We start from the raw sequence: 13,505 nt of genomic DNA on the forward strand, positions 1-13,505 counted from the left end.
CATGTCCATACAGTTCAGTTCAATTTCCTTGCAGTTAATGTGTTTTTTTTACATACATCAGTAGCCCACCTCCTCTACCAGTCTTCCTATCTTTTCTAAAAACATTATAACCAGGTACAATACATGCCGTGTCAGGTGATGAGTCCGTCAGCCATGATTCTGACAAACAAAGAAAATCGAGATTTGAGTCCATGAGCAGTATTTCGAGTTGCTCCGTTATGGAAGCGACACTTCGGATGTTTAAAATGCCCCCCCAAGTAGTCCCTTGGGCTTTGCGCGCGGATCCCATAGAACTTTCGCATGGTTGGTTGTTTGGAGTAGCAGAAAGTTGCGTTGTTTGTGATTGGGAATTTTACTACGCATGGTGGACATAGCTGGGAGCACTCCATTCACATTTGTCGGTGTGACAGAAAGTTTCGAAGATGGTGGATTATTGTCACTTTGCTGGGGCAACTCGAAGTTAGACGGATCAACAGTACCTTGTTTGATGGACGCAATAGCGTGCCGTGAATCACCATTACAGCTGGAGTTAGGCCCTGGGTTTTGGTGGACATCGCCAGCCAGCAGGAGTATGACAACGAGGTAGCTGACCGATCTCCCCAGCTGCCTGGATGGCCTGTCTCTCTCCGTGGATCGGACTTGCTTTGTAGGAGCAGTCGCTTTTCCGTCGTTCAATATCGTGGAATAGGAGATGAGCTGACTCCATGTATCACAGGTAAAAACACTGCTTTCTCTCTGTTGCTGTAGGTTTGCTCAACAGGTTGCCCAACAACAACGTAAAGATAAAACCAGGAGGGTAACGATGTAGCTTATGACCATGAATGCCTGAATCAAGTCTGCGATCATTGCCCTTTGTGTTGCGTTGGTTTTAAAACACAAAGCAAACTTATTGTTTGACTGAGGAACAGCGGAGACGGCACCTGTAGCACCTGCCTCACTACCTGTGCGCACCACCATTGCTCATCACGCTAAGAGCTGATTGGCTCAGTTTTAACACCACATTTAGTAGAAAATGCAAATTTCCTGTGTGAGTCTGATATTTAATGCTAGATCATGGGCTGTAAGTCTCATGTTGTAAAATTAAAGTTAATTCTGTTGACAAACATCTCATGTGGTTGATAAAATTAAAAATAATCATAAAACGGTGTGCTTTAAGAGGCAGACATAAAAAAAACAGATACACATTTAATACAGTTTAACTGTCAAACTTTACTTATGTGCACTAGATTATATCATACTACCTTAACAACAGATACACGACTATACCATATAATGTTTTATATACATCCATTATATTTATACATTACTTTTATTTAGTGGCATTATTTTATACTTTATATTTTTATACTTATTTTACTCTCTTATTTCTCTTATGTAGCAACTGCAGCTGTACATTTTCCCGAGGCGTTACTAAAGTATTCTGATTCTGATTTCCACAGATATTTATGAACAAATATAAATAAATGTGAATGTGGTCACAAACTATAAAAAGCCTTCAGATTACGTCTAACAGGATGTAACTTTTTCTATGACTTCCTGTCAAATCTTCGAAGGCTGATGGAAACTGTCCGACTGAAGCGCAGCTTCCTGCTGCTCCGCCTGCTCTCGTCTACTTTCCAGGCGAGGAGCAGTTCATCTCGAACTGCAGTTGCCTCATAAGAGAAAGAAAAAGTCAAATAAGTATAAAAATAGAAAGTAGCCTATAAAATAATGCAACTAAGTATTTGTAATGTACATAATATAAATATATATATATATATATATATATATAAATGCTGCAGTAGTGTAGCTGCTGTTGAGGTAGTATCATAGGTTCTAGTTCACATAAGTAAAGTTTGACAGTTATAGTGTACTGTATTAAATGTGTGTGTTTCTGGCGGGGTTTTTTTATGTCTGCCTCTTAAAGCACACCGTAGGCTAATTTATTGTTTTGATAAGGGCTTTATAAATAACCTCTTTTATCGTTGTTATGATGATTATTATTATCAACCACATGAGATATGTTTGTTAACAGACTGAACTTTTATTGCGCAACATGAGACTGAGAACAGCCCACAATCTAGCATTAAATATTTGACTCATACAAGAAATTTGCATTTGCCACTAAAGGTGCTGTTTTTCTCAAAACTAAGAGCCAATCAGCTCTTAGATGAGGTGAGAGCCATGGCGTTTCCCATCATGCACCGGGGCTTTCAGTCGGTTCAGAGCAACTGCAGTGCCTGTCTCTAAAACCTGCGGCCGCCTTGATCTCGTGAGGTTACCGTTGCCCACGTGTGCATGACGTGAGCAAGTCGGGATCAAGTCTTACACAAAACTAACCGGCATGCATTGTGCGGCGATCGCCGGTGATCGATTCTGCGCAGGCCTGGCTCATCTCCAACGAGTCTGCTTAGTTCCCTCTGAAGTTACACAGAGAAAACAAACGAAAAAAAAAGGTGGTGGAGATGAGAAACAAATGGGTGGCACGGATGATTTAAGTAGGTTATGGTGAGAATGCACCAGAAAGTGGGAAATTGCAGCTTACAGCTGTGTTGTGTATGTTGTGTGAGAGCAGAGATGTAGTTCACTGAGCGGTTTCACACTGAGCTAATGATCAGTGTGATCATTAGCGACGACAAACTGAGACTTTCTGGACTTGAACAAGGAAACCAATATGGCTGGACTGTGTGGTCAGAGTGGTTAATTTCAAATCACATGACATGGTTAAGCTACATTTTAGTAAAATGTTATAAACATGGCTCTAGAGAGAGCATCTAGAGAGAGCATAAGATGATCGTTTCTTAATTCAAGAACACATTGCACAAAACCACAATTAAGTCTGTTTTTTGAAACATCGATTCATCAGAATGTAGCAGAGGATGAATATCTTAGTGATATTTGATCATCCACATTTGATTGACATGTTAGTACACACTCCCTTGTGAAGAGTTGTTACGCAATCAGTGTTTGACAAGAGGGAGGGAGCGTTTTGATATGTTGTTGTGTGTCGCAGTGAAATAGCATGTTTGTAACCATAGATGCAGAAAAAAGGGATGTGTATGACAGTTAGCTGCGCGTGCACAATATTCTGCCGTGACAGGTAGGATGTAATTTCCTCAGGAATAAATCCTTTGATTGTCTACGTCTGTGATTTATTGTTTCCCCTTTCTACTTCCGAGCGCGCTGCACGGCTCTTCGCGGAAGTGGGCGGGAATCTTTGCATCTTTTGCTTTCGTTACCTCGGCATCCTGCAGCACGTGCGCGTACTTCCCAGAGATGTTTGATCCGAGTGAGTCGGGCACATGCTGCTCTTTTATCTTCGTGAAGAAGAAAAAAAGCTCGTTCTGAATTAAAGATACACCAAAAAGCAGCGGAGAGATGTCTGGAAACATCACACCCAGAGCGTGCGAGAGCGTCAACCTGAACTTTACGCACGCCTTTCTGCCGCCCGTCTTCGTCACTGTGTTCCTCGTCGGGACGCTGTCCAACATCTGGGGGCTCAGAAGCGTGCGGAACAGCTGGAACAAGATCGGAAACATCAACATCTTCATGTTCAACCTCGGCGTGGCGGACCTGCTCTACCTGTTCACCCTGCCCTTCCTCGTGCACTATTACGCGCACAACAGCCGCTGGCATTTCGGCCAGCCTTTCTGCAAGGTGACGCGCTTCTGCTTCAACCTCAACCTGTACGGCAGCATCGGCTTCCTCACCTGCATCAGCATCTACAGGTACCTGGGCATCGTGCACCCCATGAGGGTGATGGGCAAAATCACCAGCCGCCACTCGCTGGCCATCAGCGCGCTGGTCTGGCTGCTCGTCGTCGTTCAGATCCTCCCTGACGTGTTCTTCGACAAGAATGGCTTCAACTCCACGGACGCGTGCTATGACACCACCGCGAACGAGCACATCACAGACTACCTGCCGTACAGCATCGGCTGGACCGTCACGGGGTTCGCCGTCCCGCTGGTCATCATCCTGGCGTGTTACGGACACGTCGTCGTGGTTCTCTCCACGAAGGCCAACGTCAACCCTCTGCTGAAGCAGCGGTGTCTGAAGCTGGTGGTGATCCTGGTCATCCTGTTCTCCGTCTGCTTCATCCCATACCACGTGTTCCGAAATGTGAATCTGACGACCCGGATTTTGAAACGGAACGGGGTTTGCCACCGCAGCTTCCGCGACATCTACATTGCGCATCAGGTGGGTCGGTGCCTGGCGTGCCTGAACAGCGCGATAAACCCGCTCATTTACATCGTCGGCAACGACGATTTCCTCATGAAGCTGCATCGCCTCAACATGCGGGCCCGGCAGTCTCTGGCCGGCCTGGGAGGCGCGGTCCTTTACCGCAAACCGATGGAAGCGGACGCGGATTCGCGCGTAAACAACGGCGAACCAACGGTGTAGGACGGAGGAGGCTTTCTACGGGTGCTGGGTGGATAAAGTGTCAACTGACGGAACAACTGCATCACTGCTCCAAACTGATGGAGATAAGACGCACAGCCGAGGGCTGAGTCCCCGCGTATCACAGTCCCGGACATCAAGTACAATAGTATGATCTCTCTGTCTGCTGCAAATGATTAGGCTGCTAAATACGGTTTGGTTTGCAGCCGGAGCTCATATTAATATCTCACACAATGCACTTATTTATTGCATCAACTATTCAGTATTGTGCCACGCTGGTGCTCGTATTATGCAGCTGTTTGACGTATGGTGAAGGATCCTGAAAAAAAACGTGATATTTCTGACTAAAGTGTTTTGGGCCAAACAATTGGCCTTTTCTGGGCCGGTTCATGGGCCGGGGAAAAAAAGGAGAAAAAAAAAAGGAGAAGCTCCATTTAAAGTGTCGTGTGAAGCCTGCAGGCCCTTGTTTATAATTGGTGATATGCATCATTCTCTCTCTGCAGTGTTACAGGTGACGCGTCTGATCTTTCTGGCAGTGCTCTGTGTTTTCCGTGTTTATGTAACAGAGGCACACTTCACGGTTTCACCGCTCATGAAACCACATGGATTTATTGAGGAACTGCAACAGCGATGAAGTAGAAGTACATACCCCGCTGTAAAAAGTCAAACAACTATATGAAAATGTTTACTTCAATGAAGTATTACTGCGGAGTATTTATTATACTAGATATACTGTATATATCTATGCAATTATATATACAGAATATATATATATATGTATATACACTTGTGGAGGTTGCAATTGGTCATCTTATTAAAGCTTTTGAAAATTGACAGGCATTTTACAATATTTTCTTAAGCAATGAATAAAAAAAATAGATATAAATATGTATATATCAAAATAAAAATGGGCAGGGAAATGCACAAGTAGGTAACAGTAAATATAAAAAATACATAATTATAAAAACAATCATAGACAGATTGCGTGGTTGAATTCACATTATTGTACATAGAAAATAGCATAGATGAAATATTGATATGAAATGTTGATAGTGGATAGAATATTAAGATTGCACAGTGGTGTTTGCAATCTATACATTTCTAAAATTATATATTTCGATATCAATTAATGTGTTAATTATTTTGTTTATTAATCGGTTTATCATTTAATTTATAAAACGTCAGAAAACGTGAAAAATGTCTGTCAATTTAGGAGCTCTTTTAGAGGATTAGACCAATTCTATGTGGCATTTTTACCTTTTTTTTATTACCTCGCATCTTGCTTGTTTAGCACTTTGGTCAACTGTGGTTGTTTATTAAATGTGCTCTCCAAATAAAGTTTGACTTGCTGGGATCATTTCAGGAAGCAGAAGCTACGGTGTTTTCTCTGTTCCTGTACATCTCCAGTTATTTAGTTTAGTCGTAATAGTGACTGTATTTTGTATTTTATTTAAAAAAAAATCAAGGTTGGCACCACTTTAAAATAGCTAATATATTTACAGTGTAATTTCATTTGATCACACCAATAAAATGAAAAGAAAACAAGACAATGAGGAACAAAGGAGGATCAACTCTCCTAGGGGTCACCAGGTCACCTCCTCAGATTTTGCTGGGGAATTCTTAAATGTAGATATATGTTTCTACCCACCATGCAAAATATTCGTTTTCACTTCCTCATAGTTTTAGAACTACAGACCTTTGAAATTCCCCCCTCCTCCCCCCAAAAAATCCCCCCTTCCTCGCTTCATGAAATTCACAAACACATCCCTTTCATCATGCGTGTGACAATGTTCCCAAAGTACCATTTATGAATACAATACAATGTCACATAACCATTTAAGGGGTTAGACCCCTGCATATTTTCCATATTTGGCCAAATTGCCACTTTCCGCTGCCTACAGAAAAACAAACATTCTTCAGGCATGCTTAATCTGAAATTATGTATACCAGTTGATAAATATCTGCAATATCACTTTGCTAGTTCCATTTCAGATTTATGAGCCCCTGAATATGGAACAAAGTGAATATTTCTAAAAACTTTCTTAGATATATAAGATATAAATGTATTTATGAAGACATGTTCATTAAAATAAATTGGTCTGTAGATTAATTTACGTGAGAAAATCTTGAGAAAAAATGTGAAGATCCTGAAAGACAACGGTCAAATCAAGGGAAAACATTTGTATAGCCCTTGGAGGAAAGGGCTGACTGTGTTATGGCAAAAATATACATGAGAATTGATCATGACAATATCATTTCTGTGTTATGAGGGGAAAAAATCTGAGTTCCATATTCTCAGGATGGCATAGTTCCACCTTATTTGAGATCGTTTTGTCCAATAATCCATTTTTAGCTTCCTAGAGCAGTGATCCTCACAATGTTTTCCATAGAGCCACAAGACAAAGTCCAGAGGAGAGCCAACTGAACTGCAAAATACCAAAAGTCATCTCCAACTTAACAGTTTGTCATCCCATGCAGTATATGTAATTAGGGGCCTATGAAATCTGTTTTCATATCTGATTATTTATGATTGATAAATAAGAGTGGTAAATAAGCTTCCCAGAGGCTAACTGATGCATTTGAAACATGTGGATGCCATTTAGTAAATATCTGCACTATTAGCAGATCAATCCATTATAAAATAATAACTTCCTGAAGTTGGAAAAAAATGCATTTTCTGCTCATGGCTTTTTTTGTGGCCACATTTCAAATGTCTGTATTTCTGAAACTATGCCGAATTGAAGGCTTGAATTTTGCATGGTGGGTACAGACATACAGATCTACATTTTTCCAGCAAAATCTGAGGCAGTGACCTGGGGAGGCTCCTGAAATGTAGGTGAGTTGGCATGGAATGACCCAGGGGTAACAGCTAAGCCAAAGAATTCAAATAAAAGTAGAACAGACATTTCCGTTCAAATGAGTGTAGGATGGTCAGAGCGGTGGCCACATGGAAGTGTAACCGTTGTAGTGGGCCACTTCCTTAACAGACTCAGGACAAGTAAAGCATTCAAACTAATGTATTGTATTTGGAAATGCGGTCCGTACCTGCACCACATTTTTTTTCTGTCAGTCTGGACGACATTACGCTACGAAACTAAATTAGTTTAGAAAACAAAACCAACGGCTTGAGGAAAAACATCATGTTTGGGCTTTAAATAACGGTCCTGTTGGGTTTAGGCAACAAAACCTCTAGGTTAGGTTTAGGAAAACTGTCACCACCGCGTCACTTCACTTCAAAAGTACTATTACAGTACCAGGAGGAAGTATTTTATCGGTGCCAGATTCATTCGGCAAAATGACACTGCAGTCGCTGTTCCACAGATGAGGAGCAATTTATTTTTTTTGTGGAAAGGGCCTATCCGTTGACTTATTTCTCTGAAACCAAAGTGAAAGGGAAAGTTAAAATAAATATGACTGTCGATCATGACTGGGAAAGAAGTAATGTCATCCATTGTTGAGGGTTATCTGGAACTGCTTCGTAATGACCTAGGCCATCCTGTGTTCCTGAAGCAAGTCAAGGGCATGTCGCCGCCTGAAGCGTGTGAACTGGGGGATTATACTGATGCATGACCTGCTCTGCCCCAGCAGCCTTCATGTGGCTTCCTGGCTTGTGAGTAATCACTCGATTCTTGCGAATCAGACAAGTGCTATAAGCAGGAACATTCAACACAATAAAAATGTCCAACATTCCCGTGGCCTATTGACGTTTACACAAAAGCCACAAGTGGTTTCTGATTGAACTTGCAGGCAGAAATTCATTCTGCAGAAATAAAATATGCACAAGGCTTTTCCCCACCAAAGCAGGCTATTGTGTAAGAATGCTAGCCTGCAGTGTGTCATGTAATAACTGTAAAAAACACAGGAACTTAGTTTGAATCTCAACACTGTCGGGCGTCATTCCTTTGTGGTGAAATGATTTTCCTGTTGCTTCACACTGCAGAGGTCTACCGCCAACCACTGAGAGTTCCCGATCAGAAACCCAGTCCAGTCACGTCTCAAAGCCAGCGGCCCACAACAGACAGCTCATTCCATCCGTGTCCTCTGTGCCTTCATGGTGTCTGAGCAGGACGTGTTGTCTTCCACAGATAAATATTACCATCGCGCTCAGCTTCTCTCCCACTCCTTGTCCGATTCTGTAAACGCAGTCTGGTAAGAGAAACACAGAGCGGCGTGATGGATGGGCATAGAGGAAACACCAGGATCAGCTGCAGCCAGAGGCCATGCACTGTTAAAGGCTTGGAGAAACACTTGTTTGCGTAATCCTGCCGCTTCAGCTTTTCTCTGACTGACGTTGTGTTTGAGTGAGCCAACGTCTTAAGGAGCGGTTGTTTTGTTGCGTCTTGCCAAACCTAAAGAAAGTTATTTCCAGGATTTGATGGTCAAACAACCATGAACTTGTTCTGAAACTGTCAGCAGAGAGGATGCAAGTTTAAGGCACTTCAGCTTTGGCTTCACTTTTCAGAACCGGAGTTTGTACTACACTCCACCCTTTCCTATCACTTCTGGTTGCTAAAAAACAAGAGGGCGGCAGCCAAAATACCAAAATGTGGGCTTGGTTGTGTTTCTGTACTTATTGTAAGTCGCTTTGGACCAAAGCGTCTGCTAAATGACCTAAATGTAAATGTAAAATGCCTTAAAACAAAAGTCCACAAACCAACTTCATAAATGTTGTATGTTCCTGCAACGTGAAGTGACACCTGTCACTCAAAGCAGCCACACCCTATTTCTGTGACTTCCTGTAAATTTGTTTGAAGACTGCTGGAAACCGTCCGACCTGAACGCAGCATTGTTTTTCCCCCTTTATATGGTTTATATGACAAGAATGCCTCCCTGAAGGTAAAAGCTCAGAATTATGTACCACATGCTGATATTTCTCTCCTGGTTGCATTTATTATGTTCCTGATGATCATGTCAGAAAAGGAAATACTTTCCACCAGATTGTCACATCTATTCCAATCCTTGAATCATTTAATCAGGTAGATACCATCTCCACATGGCTCTCTTAAAAACAGAATCAGTATGGTCCATTAAGTGGCGGTGGCCATTAATCTCAGTTTCATTCTGCAGCAGTTGGTGATTTCTACTGGGGATCTGGTGATTATCAGAGATTACAAACATGGCTGCATAAACATTTATTTATAGTGCACTGACAAGATTTATAGTGTTTGTTTGCTCTCACACAGCAAATCATCGGGATTCTCAAATAAGAACATTTATTTTTATTTCACTGGCATGCAATGAAAACAAGAAAGATACATAGAATGAACAGTATGACTTAATCAACAATGTTCAGAGGAAAACATCCTCATATCTAAATCAATAATAGTTTACTGATGTGTCTCATCGGGACTGTGTGGTGCATGGTTTGGGTTGAATTTAATTAAACAGTGCCGTCTCCCTGGCAACACAACCATCAACTGTCATGAGATCATGACGTTTTCCTTGTTGAGCTCTGATTGACATCAACCACTGACACCAGCCTTTTCCACCACAGAAAACCACAGAAAGGAAGTAAACCACCAATATTATTCTGACTTCTAATAATTGTGAATTATAATTATGAATGACACTGACAAAGCAGTCTCACCTAAAAACATTTAGCAGCATTACCTGGCGTTTGCTACATGTCGTGGAGTTGTAGACATTCAAATGTACTTTTTTTAAGGATGTTTCTCGTTGCCTGATATCAGACAGGACTGTAAACTCTTTACACACCGCTGGCATCTTCAGTCTGACATTGACTCCCTCTAATCATTGGACAGGTGATGTTGCCATGACAACATACTGTGTGCTGGTGTTTTAAGAGTGGAGTGCAGGGCCCCCTTTTCTGTTGCCATTTGATGTGTTGTTTTTGTAAAAGTCATTATCGTTTCAGTTCATTCACAATTTCCTGTTTGCTTCACATTTGCCACTTTCATCGCTTAGGAACTAGCTGCGGTTAACAAGAAAGAGTGTCAAAGAGGTAACTAACGTTATATGATTTTGAGCCAGATCATATTTTATTCTTTGATGGCCAGTAGAGAGAATAAAAGTTTAAGGCACTTCAGCCTTGGCTTCACTTTTCAGGACGGACACAGACAAATCAAACCTCTCCTCCCTTTTCTACAGAGTCGTCACCAGAGGTTTTCTCATCAGTGCAGAGATGTTCAACTTGAAGCGCTCTGAGCGGCAGCATTAAAACGGTGGAGAGTTGGTTTACAGCATCTACTCTCTTGACAGAGAACTTAGTAGCAGTTAGGTAGCAGGTTGTCGACCTGTAGGAAGTATGACTGGCATATAGATTTAGTAACCTGGCCATGTTCAGCAGAGTTTTGGGGAAGGTTCTCGACGTGGATCTCAAACTGCTGGTCCACTTCCGTGGACTGCTCTCCTCCCACTTCCCAACACAGATGCGCAGCGTCGGATGTCGTGTGCGACTCCAGCGTGTTAAATAGCACAGGCATCATGACGGCCAGCGATGCATTGTGCGTAGCGTGTTTCCTGTGCTGGGTCGAGCTGGATCTGCAGGCGCAGTGGGCCGAGGTTACAAGTCAGCCTGTTCTCAAAGTCGTTCAGGTACTTGACGGTTCGCTGGAGCTTCTGCTGCATGGAAGCTGCAAGGCGACTGTCCACCAAACCCTGGTTGGACTCCACGATGAAGGCTTCCAGCTCCCGATGGCCCCTGACGATCTCTTCGTGGAGCAGTCCTAGAACAGTGAGCAGGAGCTTCACATAGTTGTTCGCCAGCCTAATGGCACGCTGCAGCCTCGGCTTGTCAAGAGTCCACAACATGCTGTCGGACGACTGGAGAGCGTGCTGCTGCTAGTCTGCAGTTTGTGACACACCATCGCGTCAGATTTCCAAGTAGTACGAGCTCCTCTGCATGAGCCACAGCTGTTCTTGCTTCACCTTGGAAATACATCACATTATCTCATGAATCAACATATCGCTGCTATGTGCTCAGCAGCCTCTCAAATCACATCCCTCAAGACAGTACATTCATACTCGTGAAGGCTCTTAGAAGACCCAAACTCACACAGGTGTTTTCAATTACTCTGGCTAATAGAGAGGCAAAGTCCCGCTGTTCCCGATGAGACCTTATTTTGGAAAAAATAAATATGGGTGTCAACGTCAAGAGATTTAATCGTCTAACTGTTAAAGTATACAATTTTTGTAGTAGTGGTTCTAAAGTTCAGAGTTGTAAAAATATAAATGGCTGTGCCGTGTTTTGGCATGTGACAAGCCTTCAACCCATTATTATTATTAATCATTTATTATTATTAAAGAGGAACTATTGTGCTGCTTCTCTTGTGCATACTCATATTTCAGCTCTCTACTACAACACATTTACATGCTTCCATTTATTTTTCCCATCAGGCTGTGCTGCAGCAGCTCTTCTCGTCCTCTCTCTGAAACACTCTGTTTTAGCTCCCGCCCCTCCCTCCCAAAAAGCCCAGTCTGCTCTGATTGCTTAACTGCCCCACTTTGCTGTGATTTGGCAGTGGCTTCCTCTAGAAGTTTGTCTGTTCAGGAGACTAGCTTTGTTTAAGGGTGTGACAAACAGACAGCTGGGCAGATTTTATTAAAGATATTGTTACTTGGTGATGTCACCACTTTGCGCAAGAAAAGGCAAGATTTTAATGAGGAATTTGAAGCAGTTCAGAAGCAGATTTCCTGTGGGGGAGACAAATTCTATTTGGACGTGGACTTTGACACTCTGGAGACATTCTATATGCAAAAACTATAAACACACTAAAGGAAAGAGGCAGAAAAGCATAATAAGTATTTTTTAAATCCATTGACCCATCTGGACTTGTATCAACATCAACTAATCCCCTTGTGGTTTTTTAACACAGTGTCATTTCCAGGCTTTGGCACTGGACAACACACAAAGATTGCTTCATGTTAAAAACGGCAGCTTCCAAGGCCTGTCCATTTCCCTTTGCTCTCTAAAGATGTAATTTACAACATGCTGTACTAACCTTATGACATATGATAACAAATCAATAATATTCCAGTAGACACTTCATAGCCAGCTCCACCGTACGGCACACTAACCGGGACGGGGTGGTCACTTAGTCTGATAAATGACTTACTTTGGTATAAAACTCCATTTTCCAATACTATCATGAAGTACCTACTGTGGAAACAAATGCAAATGTAGTACTGTAGTAGTATTTAGAAATTGAAACCTGAATAGAAGTGTTTGATGTCACTGAAATAACCTCAAGTGAAACTGAAATAGAAAATAACTTTTTTTACTACATTGTTCATGATGAGGGGAATAATGTGTGATTAATCTTTTATTACATATCACAATCCTAGTGTTGACCAAATTCCAACCAATAAAGTCATCACAGTATTGACGATAATGTGAGTAAGATTACATCCAGGCACCAAACAGCCCAGTGTCTGCCAGCCAGCCGCTCAACGTTACCATAACTACTCCAAAGTGCAAAACCCACCAGCCGATCCCACTGATCTGTCGACACACCGCTTTGTATTAAACATATACATGCAATTACTATCCATCTATAAATCTCAATAAAGGTTCAGTATTCTGGGAAAAAGATTCAGCATTACCTGAAATAGCATTTTGTTCATTCACGTTTACATTTAGCTTACTTTAACACTAATTCATTTATTTATGGTTGTTGTTTTTTTCATTATTAACAATATGATATTCTATAGGTCTCTATTATTTTGACTGTGCTTGTGTGTAACTGTGGTGGAAATGATTGAAAACAGGATTGTGAGTTTGTATTATTTGTTTAATCCCATTAGCATGTCTTATGATTTTTAATGTGCGTTGCGTGCACTAAAGTCATAAAGTCACATAAGTCACAAATCAGGCCAAAATACTAAGGTGAATACATTTGCATATTCCAAATGCGTGGCACGAAAAAGCTCCAGTTAAGCGAACTCAACCATGCTAGTTTACCAACAAGCCAGCATGATTTCTTAAAGTGAACAGAATTATGAATTATTAACAAACTCATGACAATGAGAATACAATCACCTACCAAACAATAAGCTATGCAATACTCTTTAGGATAGTTAGTATTGAACATTTTAGCCTACTTTCCTTTGTTTCAGGCTACCTGGGCTTCCTGTTATGCGTTATTGTTGTTATTATTGTATAGTTCAAT

General features: G+C 41.7%; 1 pseudogene across 1 annotated transcript; it reads left to right on the top strand.

Moving 5' to 3' along the window:
• The first annotated feature begins 2,893 nt into the window (after positions 1 to 2,893).
• Positions 2,894 to 5,778, top strand: LOC311028508 (P2Y purinoceptor 1 pseudogene; annotated as a pseudogene). The gene has a single exon. The product of its transcript is annotated as a P2Y purinoceptor 1 pseudogene (transcript).
• Positions 5,779 to 13,505: the final 7,727 nt, after the last annotated feature.

The sequence above is a fragment of the Eutrigla gurnardus genome (genome assembly GCF_963514095.1).
Source record: "Eutrigla gurnardus genome assembly, chromosome: 2".
Taxonomy (NCBI): Eukaryota; Metazoa; Chordata; class Actinopteri; order Perciformes; family Triglidae; genus Eutrigla; species Eutrigla gurnardus.